General features: G+C 33.9%; 1 protein-coding gene across 2 annotated transcripts in view; it reads right to left on the bottom strand.

The window, feature by feature from the left end:
• The window catches only part of LOC118624726 (activating transcription factor 7 interacting protein), a 125258-nt gene that overhangs the window by 84251 nt on the left and 23999 nt on the right, over window positions 1–17008 (bottom strand). Inside the window, exon 1 of one of the 2 annotated variants that reach the window (XM_036253200.1) lies at window positions 7214–7237. The exons of the other annotated variant lie outside the window; for it this stretch is intronic. The gene's annotated coding sequence lies outside the window, so the exon portion shown is untranslated. Of the gene's footprint in view, window positions 1–7213; window positions 7238–17008 lie in introns of those variants that run through there. 2 annotated transcript variants of the gene reach the window in all.

The following is a 17008-nucleotide window of genomic DNA, read 5'->3' as shown; positions in this document are numbered from 1 at the left end:
TTTTCTTAGTCTTCCTAGGCTTTTAACTTATAGAACTGAGTAAAATTATTTAGAAAAAGTATCTTACAAGTGAGCAGAAACATCAATGCAATATTATTATAGGCACTATTTTAAGATTAATTATAGCCTAAAATGTAGTTTTTTCCCACCCCACTATCCACTCCAAACTCATGCTAACTGAAAAATTTTCTGCAAAGATACAATGTAAATTCTGTAGTCACTTTTTTCTGCTGACTCCAAAGATACAAAATAATCACATTTACAACAGAAGGAGTATGGTTACCCTGTGAATATTTTCAAATACTAAACTACAATTCTTTTGGACTTTGACTTCATAAAATCCACATTTCTCAGCTGTTACATGAATAGTTGGCAGTCATTACCAGTAGCATTAAAAGCAAACAGTCCTAGCCCAGCCAATGTGGCTCAGTGTTTGAGCATCAACCCATGCATCAAGATGCATCAGTTCGATTCCTGGTCAGGGCACATGCTCAGGTTGTGGGCCAAATCCCCAGTGAGGGGCATGCAGAAGGCGGCCAATCAATGTTCTCTCTCATCAATGTTTCTTTCTCTTTCTCCCTCTCCTTCTAAAAATCAAGAAAGAAAAAAAAAAGGCAAGCCGTCCTCTAAAAAAGTATATTTTTGCCCAGGCCGGTATGGCTCAGCAGCTGGAGCATGGGCCTGCACACCGGAGGGTTGTTGGCTTGATTCCCAGTCAAGGGCACATACCTAGGTTATAGGTTCAATCCCTGGCTCTGGTCAGGCATGTGTGGGAAGCAACCAGTGGATGTGTCTCTCTCACATCAATGTTTCTCTCTATCTCTCCCCCCACTTCACTTTCACTCTCTCTAAAAATCAATGGGAAAATAAAATTAAAAAGTATATTTTCGTAATTTTTAGTAACCCCATTAAGAACATGAATTCTACAGACAGAAACATGGATTTGAACTCCAGCTCTCCCATGTGTTTATGTGACACAGGGTAAGTTACCTAACATTTCAGTTTTTTGTTTCAGCTACCTTAAAAGGAGAATATAAGTACCTGCAACAGAGGTTGTGGTGGTGATTAAATGAAGCTGTATATTTTAAGCACTTAGAATATTGTAAGCACTCAAAAAATGTTATAATTGTCTATGCATATTCAGAATGTTTTAAGGCATAATGTAGATAATCTGAGACAAAGTTCTCTTAAATATTTTGTATGCTAGAAAACTCAACATGCAAACATCACCACCAAATAACATTTAATAAATTGCCACCACCAAATAACACAATAAAAATAAATGCAACCCAAGCAAGCTAGTTTGATCAGCAAAACTGCCATTCAATTCAGAAATAATAAAAGTACTGTACAAAGAATTACAGAATAACTACCATCTATACCCACAAGGGAGCATACTACAGCCATTTACTAGATCTTTTATGGGTTCTAAGTATAATGAAAAACAGACAAAGCAATAAGGAAGTAGCATGAACAACCAGTTCAAACTAGTTCAGCCATATCCGTGCAAACCAATCAGCAGTAAGTTTTTTAAAATCTACTTTGCATAAGCAAAATATATTTAAGAAAGACACCCATTAGAGAAGGGCGTGTTAACTGCAAACAAATCTCCATGGCTATATTACGGGAGCAAAACATTTCTAAGAATCATTTTAAATACTGTCATCTGTAACTAAGATGCCATTCACAAAACTATTCTGCAAAAGAAATACTACTTTTTTAGGTGGCAAAACTACAATCTTGAAGCTCTTATATGCCTATAATACATTTTTCCAGGAAGAAGCATTTATATTTTACAGTAGAAAATGTCTGCCATATCTAGAAGTAAATGTGTAAAATGTGATGAACTTTCTGCTGAAAATATTTTTTCATGAGGAAGATAATAAAAAAATGTTTTTAAGGTAAATGTATTTTCATAAAGAAGATAGTTTTTTTTAAATGTGTTTAAGTCCTTACTCTATATATTTAGATTCAAGAACTCTAGGGAAATACCACCACTAATAAAATCTTTTTGTACAGCATTAATCACCTTTACCAGAGGAATTTATATTTAAATAACCAAGAAGGGTGTGTTACCTGCAAATAAGTCTCTATGTCTTGGAATTATTTCTCAATTTTTGGGTAAATTGTTTTTAAAGGAAAGCCCAATGAGCCTCTTCTTCTTTAAGTGAAAATATTTTCTTCTCTGCTTCATCCCCCCCTCCACCCACTCCTTTCACTCTTCTTTCTAGCAAAGAGATCACAGCTATGAAACAACAAAGGGAAGTATTCCCAAAAGCTGTAATGTCTTAGCCTACAATCTGCCTGCTCAGAAAGCTCAAGAATTTAAGTGGCTGTTCAAGAGCTGCTCACAAACCCAGCCAATCAGGAGCCAGCATTCTGATTCCTGCCCAGCAACAGGAGACAGACAATAAGGTTAGAGAAACATAGTTAAACCCTGGACCTGCAATACTACAGTAAGGTTCTTTTTCTTTGTCTGATATAAGTAATCTAGAACATAACCGCATAAAATCCTAAATCCATATAAAATACATTAAATATACCCTATAAATAAATAAGATTTATACCTTTTATGCTATTTTAATGTATCTTCCTTTAAGTGTCCATGAATGTTTCCAGAAATACAAATTAATTCCCTACCTGGGGAATGAGTGAAACATGGACAATACATAACAAGAACCTACTTTCCCACACAATGGGTTAGAATCTGCAAAATTCAAATGTAGATTTATTTTTTTAAATCCATGGTCATTAAAACTTATAAAACATTTATAACTAAAATTCCAGCGAAACCTTAAATCCACATAGCAAAGATTATTTTCATACCCACCTATCACTATTGTTAAAGATTTCCAATTCCAAAAATCAACAGTACTGTGGACCCAAAGGTTTATTATGGATAGCATTATGTTTTGTTGTCTACTGACAACCTATATTAAGTGTTGTAAGTACAATTACTACAACCTTTTCTCCATACCTGCCTTTCACAGCAAGTTGCAAAAAGGTTTTATGAGATTTCCCCTTTGGAAGCAGTGAAGCAAATGTGTATATTACACAGTAAACAAACATTCATGTAAATTGCAAGGAATTTTTTTCTCTTGTTACAATATTCTACATTCCTTTAAAAGTATAATTGTAAAATGAAAATAGGAAATCCATCCTAAGAATATATTTTTTTCTCAAATTCACTATCAAATTTCCTTAGTAAACAAGTTTTTTTAAATAAACCTCTTTTTTTTTTTCTCCTTTTGTTACAGATGAGCCTCGTCATTTTTTCAAAACATACCCAAGAGGGAGCGTGCTGCAGCCATACTCTTGGTTTACATAATCTCCCCATAGGCAAAATAAATCAGCAGCTGCTTCAATGCTTCAGTCCTGCGAGAGACATGACATTCACTGTCTGATTGGCTTAAAGCCCTACTTGCTAAAACCAATCAGATATAAGCAGCAGAAGCTTGCCCAGCAACAGGGGAAGCAGATGCGGGCAAGTGATTTACCAAGATTCCAAAGAGTGTGAAATATGAAAACATACGTGAAAAATTAAACTGAAACAATCTGTAACATACCCCAAGATTCTTTGTCTGAATAACATCTCCTAAAGCAGGGTTTTTCTGATTAAATGAAAAGGGCCTGTATGACTGCTTTCCAAGCAGCCTTAGCTGACAAAACAGCAAGTACCAGGACTGTTGGTTCAAAATTCACACACATACAAACAATATATTAAACCAAAGTTTTGGATACTTGGTAAGGTATACTTAAAAATAAAACTTAGCAAAAACAAAATGTTAAAACCATTTGAGTGGACTTGACACTTCCATCTTTGACACAGGCACTCCAATTACATTCATATTGTTAAGTGACATCAGTTATAGCACTATTCTGAACGGGATGCTAACAATAATTTTAATTCAAATTTTGAGTTTTCATTAAATGGCTTAAATAAATATTAGATCCGACTAATAATGGCCTACTTATAAATAGTTGCTTTATGTTCATGACTTCTAGACTTTTTAAAAAACACAACTCTGCTACTAGATTTTTAAGTGCCCAGTTGAAAACTGTGATTTTATTTTGCATCCCTAAATTTTAAGAATTTTGCAGTAATTCTGAAAATAAAATCATAAAGAATAATCAGTGTACTGCACAATAAATGCTAATAATCTGATTTACTGTTTCCTGCACATTGATGAGACTGGTGAACCTGATAATACAAATGGTTCATCCGCCCTGGTCAGTTTGGCTCAGTGGTTGAGCATCGGCCTATGGACCAGAGAGTCCCGGGTTCGGTTCCTGCTAGGGTCACGTACCAAAAAAAAAAAAAAGACATCAAATGGTTCATCCACTTGATTGCTTATCTGCTCAAATTTAGTCTATAGACTTTCAAATTTTTTATCTTAAACACTAAATATCTTATCATCTCTGTTAATAGTTATTTTCCTAAAGCTTTAGTAAAACATGATCACTACTTTCATTACTTCTGTTTCATCATATTTCTATTCTCTTGCTTTCTAGATGTTCTCTCTCCCAATCACAAAGCACTTGGCAATATTTACTTGAGGAAGAGAGCACTCAGTCAAGTACTGAGTGATCATGATATCTGACACCTCAACAAATAACCCATTCTGCCTGTCATCAACCTAATGATATTATCTGGGCACCAAAATGTGGAATGGAATATCCTCAAACTAAATTTTTTAAAATAATCAACAATGAAGGAAATAGGAAATTTGATTTACCAACAATTCCCTGAACAAAGAAGGAGCAAATCATGCTCTTGAAATTTTGGTTACATCAAAACAAGAATGGTCACTACATTAATTTGTTGTATCCATAGCTCTGTTTTGAGAAAGTCTAGGATAGTGTACAAGAAAAAATTCAAGATACCTTAAAATCACTTTTCCAAGTGTATTTTTGGGGATCATGCTGTGATATAGGCTGTTATTTTTTAAAATGTAATTTTAGAATACATTTATCAAATTACATCTTCGAAAAATTAGCTAGTTATTTATTCATCAAGGCCCTGTCTTCTAGCTTGTCCCACTTACCAAACTCCAATACCATCAATGCTGACCATGAGGGAAGTTACAAAAGGCCATGTTTTTAACTGACACTTGTCAAGGAGCAATTATATGTCAAACACTATATCAAGGCATATTCCTTCCTCATTTAAATGACAATTTATATAAATTCAACTTTACAAATGATCTGAATTGATAGATCAATAACCATACTGCTATCATGCATTCCATTACATTAGCTTAGTAAAGTCAACCAGACATCCAATTCAGCATAAAGTTGTTTTTGTCAGCATCAGCACCCTTCTTAAGCATTTCAGCCTTTGAATTTTGCTACCATGGGGTATACTATTTTATCAGCAATAAACTGTATGATAATGTTAAGCAATAAACTATATAATATTGCCACAATTTTGTTCTTGCTCTCTTTGAAAATGAAATCATTTAATATAAGTACTAAGGCAAATCTATAGACAGAAAGCAGATTAGTAATTGCCTCAAGATGAGGGGTTGGAGAAGAAATGGAAAGTGGCTGCTAAAGGGTACAGGATTTCTTTATGGGGTAATAAAAATGTTCTAAAAATAACTGTAGTGATAAACGAATATTTTTTTAAAAACCACTGTATTAAAATAAATAAAAATTTAAAACCCACTGAATTATACATTTTAAACAGGTAAACTGTAAGGTATCTCAATAAATCTGGGGGTTTTTGTTTTTTTTATTTTTAAGTACAGCAGAACTGCAGTTATATTTTTGTTTTTCCAATTGTTTTTAACCTAATCTCCCTTTACTGGATCACACTTCTAACATGGACAAAACAACTATACTAAGAGAACTGAGCATTGGTTCATACTTTAGGGAGTTTACGTTTCTAGGCCAACAAGTACATCTGTTCTTTAATGGTAATGAAAGGAATACATGTTAAATAACAGCAACCTTGTTCTCTATGTGCTCGTCTTAGATAAGACAATTACTCTTTTCTCCTGTCCTAAATGGACATAATCTATAGTATGCTTATCTCACATGATGGTAATAGTGGGCATGAGATACACATAAAAGAACACAAGTTTTATCAACAAAAAAACAGTGCTGAGCATGGTGCATATGAACCTTCCGTTACCTATATTAAGGAAGTCTTCTACACACAGAAAATGCAATTAACTATCTTTTACCAGATGGACTGGACAATTTTAAGTGGAAAAAAAAGCATTCTCTTCTATTATAAACTGGCACTACAACCAAAGCCTTTATATGTAACTAATGCTGAGAAGTTAATTTTAAAATGCGATTGACTTCCTGGAGTAACATAAGGCTTAGTCACATTTTATCAATATTGTTTTTATTCATATAATGTATCTGGCCACCATCTACTGTATTTGCCAGTATTTTACATGTATCTCTTTAGAAATAATTATCATAAATGGACTTTAATACCTATATTTATGTATTGTTTAATCAAACACTTTGGCACATCTCATCACATACCTATCATAAGATTAATACATTTGGGGGGAAGGAGGGGACATCTGTAAACTTTCAGCTATAAAAAAAAAGATTAATACATTTTAAGTGTCTAAAGTTTTGTTTTCATAAAACATCTTAAAATATGTTTGTATCATTATGATATGATGTACTTCAACAAAAAAATAAAAATAAAGTAAGTATTCTGGTATAGTAATGAGCTACATAGTGTGGCGCATAGATATACTTAGTAAATATTGGTTAAAAGAACGATGAATTATACATACATAACTAATATCTAAAATAATTTTTAAATGAGAAACCTAAATGATTCTTTTAGGAAGCAAAGGTAGTAATCTAGAATATTTTTGACAGAACTGTAAACTAACATGATGGCATGTTAATATACAGTAAATTTACACACAGAAGATACCTTTCTTTGGGGAGTTCAGGATCCTTATTTACTTAAAAAAAAAAAAAAAAAAAGGTAACAACATATGCCCACTTATGCTGCCTCTGACAGAGTACAATACATAGCACCATTAAAATTAATCAAATATAACATGAGAAGCATTTTTCAGTCTTTATAAAACTTTTTAAGTAGTTTGAATTCATATTTCAAAAAACTAAAACACCATTTTCAAAGAAATCTACTTTTGCTTGTAACTACATGATGATGAAATCTTCTTTAAAATAATAAACATACCACAAATTAAGCCCCCTGCAGCCATCTTACCAGTTCTCTCACAGCAACAGAAACTGAAACACAATTTGCATAGTCACTGTGGTTGGCTAAAGAAAGCAAGCTCTTATAACCAATCAGAAAGAAGGAAACTGGACAGCTCATAAGAGGAGAGATTTTAAATCTGCCTGGCAACAGCCTAAAAATAGAAATAAGCTAGTATGAATCCCTGAATAGATGTAAATATAAGAGCAAAACTACCAGTAAAAAACACTCTATTTTTTTTTTAACACTATTTTCTTAGGGGGGAAAAATGTGCTTTGCATTTCATCATCTAAAATATTAACCTGGCACCTCTTCTAAGTGGCAATTATAGAAAAATAAATGCTAAGCTAAATCAATAGGCACTTTCAAGTGATATACCATTGTCTAAATTATTTAATATGTGAATATGTTTGTACATGTACATAAATATTTGTTTTCCTTTTTTCAGGAAAATAATACAGTACTTTAATCATAGTTTTCTAATATCTGAAATCTCTCAAAATCTGAACAGCACTGAATTTTTTTCTAGCCCATTTCCCCTGCAATTATTTGGGAATCTGAGTTACACAAAAGAGACTGTTTGCTATGTATTAAAAATACAAAGATTAAATAACTTATCACAGCAGATCTTTAAATAGGGTGAGGATTATGCCTTATTCATTTTTAACACAACGTTGTTCCAACATATAGTAATATCTTCTACACAGACTTTCAGTGATTATTTCCTCAATCTATTGAAAATAATTCCTGTCAGTGAGGAGAACAAATTGTTGAAGCAAACAATATGCAGACTATGTAATAACTATGAGGATTATGCACCAGTAAAAAATGAACTAATCATGGGGAGAAAAAAGCACAGGGAAAAAAACTTTTTAATTTCAAGAACTGAAGTTATAGCTTCTAAAATGAAAGACTGGTTAAACCAGTTAAGTCACATCAAGACAAAGTTATTTATTAAAGTATATGGTGTATGCATTTCTTACATCAACTTCCTTCAACTTGTTTTAATGAAATTGTAAATTAATTTTAAGATCTTTTCTTGGTCACTATTATAAAAAATGCAAAATGAATTCATATATTCAATACTAGGAAAGTTAAGAAAATTATATATAAAGGACTTACTTTAATCATGAAAAAAGCTTAGAAACAATGCCTTTAAAACATAGAGGAAACGTAGACAGTCTTAAGTAACTAAAGGAACTCCAGTGAGGAGGGAGAAAAATGAAGTGAGCAATCCACTGATTAAAAATTCCTTAGTCAATATTTAAGTATAAGTAGATTTTAAAATTAACTGTAACCAAGCTTTTTGAACTATACTGTTACTTTAACACTGGCCTGGATGAAAAGAAACTTAGCTTATTGTCTTAATTACTTTCTTAATGTATTCATATGTGACTTGGCTATCCAGAATCTAACTACAATTGTATTCACATCTTTAAGGTAACTTAAATCTTATATACATAGATCTTGTTTACATATCTGAACAAATAAACTATGATCTTATCTCATGGGAAAGAAAGTAATATGAAGTAAAACCTGAGTCACATCTAGTGGGGAAGATTATAACAAATGGGTCAATCTGTAGAACAAGGCACTACACATGGGAAAATTTATAATGTAAATCAAATATCACTTTAAATATAAAGCACATTTCCTATTTTCTTAGATATTATTTAAACCAGTTATATACATTTTAATTTTTACTTATACTGTCCAGTTTTATTTCAAGAGAAGAGAAAAAACACAATGTCTGTTAAATATTATTTAAAGTAGTCACATCATTCTGAATTTTAGGTAGACTGAATAATAAATGGCAGCTTTGTATTAACAATTAGTACAGCAAATAAAATGCCCTGTAAAATTTCAATAGTTCCAGAAACTTCACATTCCATCTATTATCTCCTTCTCACCCTTCCCCCAAGAACCCACAGGTGATCAAAATGTCAGCTAAGAGCCAGAAGTTCCACGGCCCTCACCTACGTGTACAAAAGCCTAATTTTAATAACCAAATATAACCAAAGGAAGAACCCTAATCTTCTTTCATATCCCGGAGGAAACTCAAATTCCTCTTTTCAGCTATTATTTTTCTATTCTGTAGTCAAGAAATACTGCTGGTACGTTATCACTCCTTGTAAATCTAATTAAAATTTTTTGCCACAACTTTCTGAGTTAATCCTATTTATAAATCTTATCTTCCTTCAGTTGGGACCAGTACTTCCCCAGGGAGCAAAAGAAGAAAAATTACATTCCCATTCTAAAATTTTCTGGGCAAACAATGCATGAGACTACAATCTGCTTTTCTGGCAAATGTTCCTAAGATTTTAGTTTCATAGGTTGGGGTTGTCAGAAGCTATTATCAAACATTTATGATGTATTTTAAGCAAATACAGAGTTCCATTATCCAAAACCAAAATTATCCCTCTGTTTCATCTTTGTAGAACCTAAACAAATCTGCAGACATCTGACCAAATAACACTACACTTTGGAAACTCGTTTAACTGCTGACCCAATGAGCCAATACTCTCTACCCCTTCTATACACATGTTGACTGATAACCACAAATACACTGAGAACCCATGTTCCTCTGCCCTCATCTAAACCTATTCATATTAGTTGAGCTCATTACCGAATTCAGTTGTACAGTTTTATTATAAATTATCGAATATAATTAAATTTTGTGTAAACTGATGAAATATGAGTATAAAAAATAAAGAACTGCTAGTTAAGCATCAGTAAGAAAAACTGATGCAGAAAAAACACAGCTTATGAGGTTTGGTTTAGGCACATCATTTAACATCTTTATGTCGTTTAGACTAAATAGAAATTTTATTAGAAGACCTGAAAGGATCTTTTAAGTTTTGATTCTTACATGAAATTTTAATAAATTCCACTCCAAAATACACTGCTCTACTGAGGAATGATAAAGAAAGATTGCTGTGTTCATGTATTCAATATTTATCAAATGCCACATAGGTCACAATTATAGGATAATATTGAAGACGCACTAAAAAACAATGTGATCAAAAGTACAAAAAATACAGACTAACATTAAAGTGTTACTGCACGTAGATTTTAATACAAACGTCAAAGATGCCCGGCCGGTGTGGCTCAGCGGTTGAGCATCGACCCATGCACCATGAGGTCACGGGTTCGATTCCCGGTCAGGGCACATGCCCAGGTTGTGGGCTTGATCCCCAGTGGGGGGCATGCAGGAGGCAGCCAATTGACATTCTCTCTCATCGATGTTTCTATCTCTCTCTCCCTCTCCCTTCTTCTCTCTCTAAAATCAATAAAGAAAAAAATTTTAAAATATATATATGAATGTGGAAGAGAAATATAAACAGTAATACAATGTACAGATATCTTTCTACATGAAAGACCATGGAAATTAGAAGTTCTCTATTTTCTATTTACCGACATCTCTCCAATATAGATTGTTTAGTCCTAATGATAAAAAAACATGCTTTCAAATGTGCAATTACGAACAATACCTCTACAGAGCCCTTACTGTCTTCCTAATAGGGTTAGTACTTATTCCCAATTTTTGTGAGCCAGTGCTTTTTTTGAAAACTGATATTGCATGAAGAATCACTCAAATTCCAATGGATGCGGGAAAAACGAGTATGCCTTTCTTTCCGATCTCAATTTCAACTGCACTTCTGCTCATAACTCTATTTATAATTCAGTTATATCCACAAGACTTCACAAGTAGTTGCTAAGCAACAGCAACATGCTGAGTTCAGGGCTATTGAAAATCTGGCTTTCTGCCACATGAAAATATTTAACTGAGCCTAGCGCCTCCAGAATTTAAAAAAGACAAGAAGGGTGGGGGGAATACCAAAGAAATATAATGATACAGTGATAGATACTGTACATCACACCAAGTTCTTTGCATGGGTTTACAAATTCAGATGAGAAACCTTATTTTCTATTTATAAGTATTTATTATATTTCTCTTCTAAGTTTATCATCTTTCTAATGTTGAAATTAAGACTCTGAAGCTATTCTCCTGGAAAACAGAAGACATTATAATTAGACACATCACTGTTAATGTGGTAACAACTGACACAAATATATTGTGTAAAGAACAGCCCTTGGAGAGACTAGGAGAGCAGTCTGTGGGGAATGACAGATTTTTTTATGTTGGATCTTTTAGGCCAGGTGACAGAAAAACTATACATTTTGTTCAAATTCCTTTATTCCCATATGCCTAGTTAACTAGTAAAAAAAAGTTAAATTTTCTACCCCAAACTGTAGTTTTTCCATTTTACACACCTCTACTCAAAAGTTAAGCATATTCAAAAATGTATTAACAACCCAAAACAGTTACAAAAATGGTCATTTTTCAACAGAAATTGAAAAGATGTTGAATATGGTTCAACACTCATTTGCTAATAAAAATAAAAATTAAAAACATAAAGATTGTTCCTTAAACTGATAATGGCTACTTCAAATCAACAGGAAACTTCATATTGTTTTGTAAAACACCATAAGCATTTCCACTAAGGACAAAAACAAAAAGTGTGATACTATATTCAATATTGTTCTAGAAATCCTGGAAAGCAGTAAGAGCTCAGTCAGAAGATACAATGAAGAAAACATTTAATTCAAAATAGCAATAAAAAGGTATCTAGAAACATTACATGTATGAAAAAAGGTATGAAAATATGTGAAATATTAGATATCTATGTTGGACCTAAGATTCAATATAGAAAAAAAAAACATCCATTTCAAAAGCACAGAAAGTAGTACAAGTAACCAAATTTTGAGAAAGAATTAAAAAATAGCCCGGCCAGTGTGACTCACTGGTTGGGCATAGACCCATGCACCTAGAGGTGGCCAGTTCGATTCCTGGTTCAGGGCACATGCCCAGGTTGGGGGCCAAGTCCCCAGTGGGGGGCATGCAGGAGGCGGCCAATCAATGTTCTCTCTCTCTCTAAAATCAATAAAAGAAAAAAGAAAAACCATAGTGATATGGGATTAGTATCCAAAATAAAAAATAACATGTTAGTCAATAAAAAAAAAAAGACAAACAATTCAAAAGAAAAATAAACATAAACAGGCAATTCGTAAAACAACAAATATAGTTCTATATCACTAATAACCAGGGAACGACAAAACAAAAAGAAAATACATTTTTATACATCAGATTGGCAACTATTTACGGTTATACAATGTATAGTAATGAGTAGTTTCATACACTATTGGTAGGAGACTTCATTGTCATAACCATTTTAAGGGCAAATAGGCAGGAATTGTGCATCACTATGACACACCAAAGACAATTTAATATATATATATATCAAGATACACTAACATGTTTTAAAAGATAATGTATCAGGATTAACTACTGCTGCACTTAATAGCAAAACAGATTTAACACCCATCACTAACAGTTTTTTTAAAACACTAGAGCATCCACATTCAAGAGTAAAGGACACGAAAGTTAAGAATGTAGTACCTCTCTTTCATGGGCATGAATTTAACTGTACAACAAAGTAGCTATAGAACACATAGTACTGCCCTGGCCAGTTTGGCACAGCGGTTAGAGCGTCGGCCTGCGGTCCGGAGAGACCCGGGTTCGGTTCCCGCTAAGGGCACGTACTTCAGTTGCAGTTTGTCCCCGGCCCTGGTTGGTCATGTGGGTGGCAGCCACTCGATGTGTCCCTTCACGTCGATGTTTCTCACTCTCTCTTCCTTCCTCTCTCTCCCTCCCATTCTATCTGTACAAAAAATGGAAAAATATCCTCGGGTGAGGATAAAAAAAATTAAAAAATAAAAAAAAAAAAGAACACATAGTACTTAGAATACAAATACTGGAGCCAGACTTATATTTATTAATCAGTATCATTTCCTAGTTAAGTTACTTATCCAAGATATTAATCCTCTCCTTGTCTCAGTATCCTCATCTATGAAACTGAGACTATAATAATGCCTGCTCTCAGATGAATGTTAAGGGGATTAAATGAGAAAATAAATAAAAAGTGCTTAAATACATATATAAGCAGTCAATAAATGTTTCCAGTTTTATGTTATGTTTTAAAACATAAAATAATTTCTCCTTCTAAACATTTATACATGTATTTATTCAACTGATGTTTAAAAGTCTGGAAGGATAAATGACAAACTAGTTGTAGCAGTTCACTGGGGTGAAGCAAAGAGAACAAACAGAGACTCAGACTTGATACATCCATTTCAATTCTCACAATGAAAATACATTCATAGAGTAATTTGTATCTTAACAGTTAAACTCATTCAACTTTCCTCAATCTCTTCCATGCTAATGCTAAGCCAGGGCAGCAGTGACATTTATGAATGTGGATAGGGTAGTGACCCACACAGACACTAAGCTCCAGAAGAGACAGAGAAGGAAGGGTAACATCCAAAAAACAAATTCCCAGCACATCCCATAAGTAGCAAGTACTACTTGCCCACTCCTCACAACCACCTGAGTCAACATCCACCCAAGGTAAAATAGGAAATCTCAAGTACGAAAATGAGTACAATCGAAAATAATTTTTTTAGCTCGGCCAGTGTGGCTCAGTAGTTGAGCGTTGACCCATGCACCAAGAGGTCGCTGGTTAGATTCCCGGTAAGAGCACATGCCCATATTGTTGGCCTAATCCCCAGTGGGGGGCATGCAAGAAGCAGCCAATCGATGTTCTTTCTCCTCAATGTTCATCTCTCTCTCCCCCTCTCCCTCTCTCTCTCCCTCTCTCTAAAATGAATAAAGGAAAAAAAATTAAAATCAACATCCTTGTAAGAATTGATATTGAAGACAGAAAAAAATTATTAAAAAAAAAATATTAATAAAACAATTGAAAATATTTTTAACACCTAGATGTAAAGTGATAAGATTTCAGAACACAGGCATAAGAAAATGCCAACAACAGAGTAAAAAAAATCATTTAACTACAAAAAAATAACAAACTGGCATCAGACTTGTCTTCAGCAATGCTGAATGCTAAAATCAACTATCCTCAAAGTTCAGGGGAAAAATTAATTTTTGCCTAAAATGCTACTGTTAAAAACTAGCAATCACTAATGATAAAAAAAAAATAAAAGTATTATTCTGAGCAAAGACTAAGAAAACAGACCATTTTAAAGATATACTACAGATAAAAACAACAAAGACCCTAAGAAGAAACTCAGATAAGGGAAACAGCAATGCTCCAAAAATTAAGTAAAAACTCATAGGTAGGCCTAAGCAATTAATGATCCATCATCTTTAAAATAAATATTCTGAAATTAAAATTCCAGATAATTACAAAATGAAAATTAACAGATTTAGGAGTTGTGGAATATGGAGCAAAAATAAAGGAAACTATCAGTCTAAAAATAACAGGTTTCAAGCTGGGTAAAATAACAAAAATATCATCAGATATGTACTATAAACAAGAGACACACCTTATAATAAAATAATGTAGAAAGACTGAAATTAGATGAAAAGTGCCCTGGCCGGTTTGCTAAGTGGTTAGAGCGTCAGCCTGCGGTCCAGAGAGACCCAGGTTCAGTTTCCGCTAAGGGCACGTACCTCGGTTGCAGTTTGTCCCTGGCCCTGCTTGGGTCATGCGGGAGGTAGTCACTCAATGTGTGCCTTCACATCGATGTTTCTCTCTCTCTTCCTCTCTCTCCCTCCCAACTCTATCTGAACAAAAAAAATGGGAAAATGTGCTCGGATGAGGATTAAAAAAAAAAAAAAAAAAAAAAAAAAGGATGAAAAGTGATATACTAAGCAATTGCTAATAAAATATACATATAAAACATACATATAACATACAAAAAGAATTCAAATTGAAAATCAAGTAATGGGACAAAAAAGGGTATTTCCTTTTTTTTTTTTTTTTTAATCCTCACCCAAGGACATTTTTCCATTTTTTGTTCAGATAGAGTGGGAAGGAAAGAGAGAGAGAGAGAGAGAGAGAGAGAGAAACATCGACGTGAAAGAGACACATCAAGTGGTTGCCACCCGCATGACCCAACCAGGGCCAGGGACAAACTACAACCAAGGTACGTGCCCTTAGCGGGAACCGAACCCAGGACTCTCTGGACCGCCAGCCAACACTCTAACTGCTGAGTCAAACCGGCCAGGGCAGTATTTCCTATTGATAAAAAGTACAATCCACTAAAAACATGTATCTTTGATGTACCTAAATAATGTCACTTCAAATCACATGAAACAAAAACAGATTTAAAAATTTCAGGAAGAGCTAAGCTGGTGTGGCTCAGTGGTTGAGCAACAACCCATGCACCGAGAGGTCATCGGTTCAATTCCCAGCCAGGACACATGCCCAGGTTGTAGGCCTGATCCCCAGTGGGGGGCATGCAGGAGGTGGCCAATAGATGTTCTCTCTCATCGATGTTTCTATCTCTTTCTCCCTCTCACTTCCTCTCTCTATAAAATCAATAAAGGAAAAAAAATGCATTGTCAAATAACATGGTAGAAAAATAAATATAACTGTATATACAACAAACCCAGAATATGCATTTTTTATGAACACATCCAACATACATTAATACTGACCAGCATGTGGTGACAAGGAATTAATAAATTCAAAGACCAAAAAAAGTCACACATGGTCATTCTCTGGCTATAACATAATAAAATTAGAACAATATGAGAGGAAAAGTATTTCCGTAAGTATTAACAGAATACAACTAGGGGGGTTAAACTAAAAAGATACTTAAAGGAAAAATTATAGCCCTAAATACATGTATTATTTTTAAAAAGCACAAACCCATAAACAAGTAAAGGAGCAAAGTTATAAACCCGAAGCAAGGAATTACAATAAAAGCAGAAAATTATGAGAAAAAACTCAAAACATCAAGCAATGATTAAAACCAAAAACCAAAAGCCAGTTTTTCAAACCACTATTAAAAGGATGGAAACAGCCCTGGCCAGTTTGGCTCAGTCAGTGGTTAGAACATCGGCCTGCGGACCAGAGAGTCTGGGTTCGGTTCCGGCTAAGGGCACATACCTCGGTTGCAGTTTGTCCTCGGCCCTGGTTGGGGTCCCGTGGGTGGCAACCACTCCAAGTGTCTCTCTTACATCGATGTTTATCTCTCTCTTTCTCCCTCTCTCCCTCCCACTCTACCTGAAGATAAATGCAAAAAAAAAAAACAAACGTCCTTCAGTGAGGACAAAAAAAAAAGGTGGAAATATAGCAAGGAGAATCTAAGAAAACACAATAAACAATATTAGAATTGAATGGAGACATAACCATAACTATGTTAATACACTTGATTCATTAAATATGTGAAAAAGACTGAGGAATTTCTAACTTATTGCAAACAAGAAAATTCAACAGTGCTAGGTGGCTGCCAAAAATGTCGATGCTAAGTTAAATTGCAGAACAGAAGTATACAGTCAAAGAGAAGAGGGCCATGTTCTACTGTTACATTTAGTTCTAAGCATCATAGGTAAACAGAAACTTTTAAAAATAGTAGGTCAAAGGAGAGGATGACAAGGCTAAAGAATGAAACAGAACAACGAGTTGTATGAGAAATAGTTAGGAAAATGGAGAATATTTAGCCTAGAAAACACAAGGGAATTGTTATGGCTTTCTTTAAATAGTGCAGATGTGTCTGTAAAATAGAGATAGATAGACACAGGTGGGGGAAGGGCAGAAACAAAAGCAATGAAAGACAAACTTTGTCTTAAAATCAACAAATGTTAATTTTTTCAGATGTCCAACAAAAGAAGAAACTGTCTTATGAAATTAGAGATGTTCCTTTCCGTCATGAGAAATGCTGAAGCAGAAACTAGATAATTACCTGTTGGGAAAACCAAATAGTAGATTCCAG

Source organism: Molossus molossus, unplaced genomic scaffold (assembly GCF_014108415.1).
Source record: "Molossus molossus isolate mMolMol1 unplaced genomic scaffold, mMolMol1.p scaffold_m16_p_10, whole genome shotgun sequence".
Lineage (NCBI taxonomy): Eukaryota > Metazoa > Chordata > Mammalia > Chiroptera > Molossidae > Molossus > Molossus molossus.
Note: the sequence above shows the minus strand (reverse complement) of the source record. Positions and strands in the feature narration are given on the sequence as shown.